Source organism: Etheostoma spectabile, chromosome 9 (genome assembly GCF_008692095.1).
Source record: "Etheostoma spectabile isolate EspeVRDwgs_2016 chromosome 9, UIUC_Espe_1.0, whole genome shotgun sequence".
Lineage (NCBI taxonomy): Eukaryota > Metazoa > Chordata > Actinopteri > Perciformes > Percidae > Etheostoma > Etheostoma spectabile.
In genome coordinates, this window is record NC_045741.1 from 2,813,206 (window position 1) to 2,814,108 (window position 903).

The following is a 903-nucleotide window of genomic DNA, read 5'->3' on the forward strand; positions in this document are numbered from 1 at the left end:
AGTTGCACCCCTCAGCCATACAGTTATTACAAAGAGATTCATTTTTCCTAAATATTTTTACCCAGTAATTCCAAGGTCTAACTTATACATTACTAGAACTGAACCAACTGGCACGGCTAATGTTAGCCTGTTCACATATGACCTGTTTAGATGTATACGGAGTAAAAGAAGTAATAATAATTGGTCAACATATCCAAGACCTGAATGTAATGTGTGGGATTGGGTATTGCACATAATTTAATCGATAACCGCAAATCTTTATGTAAATTATGTGAGGAATGTGGAACGACTGCCCGGAAGCGCTGAAAACATGAAAACATCAATGGACCGCTGGCTGAAACGTATACACCCATGTGTAGAACCTGCTTGAAAAAACGCAGAAAAGAACAAGGACAAACAAAACAAAAAAAGTAACCGTAACATTACTAAGAAACAGCAGTCAAAAGACAATTTTAGGCTAACATAACTAACTTAAAAGGGGCTGTAGGTATGACTACAAAGATCCAGGACTTGGCCAAAAAACTGGAACAATGACAACTTCTCAGTCCCTCCCCCTTTTTCTGCTAAAGCCCAAACCGGTCTCCTAAGTCCTTCACCCCACAAGGGAGAATGAATGCGTGTGCAGTTATTGACACACAGTTAGACACTGCCCCTGGCCCTGATTGGTGCATCTGAACAGAGGGCGGCTGTGGATGGTGCCAGAAGAGCCAGATTTTTTTTTAAATGACCTGCTTCATGTAGTTCTACTCGAATACAGGGTCAGTTTCAGCAAGTTAGTTTTATAACTCTTACCTACTTCCCCTTTAAAGATTTGTAAAATGTACGGCGCCTCGCCTTTTACCAATCGATGTTACAAAACGCCTGGGCGCTTGGGTAGCTCACCTGGTAGCGCCGGCGCCCATA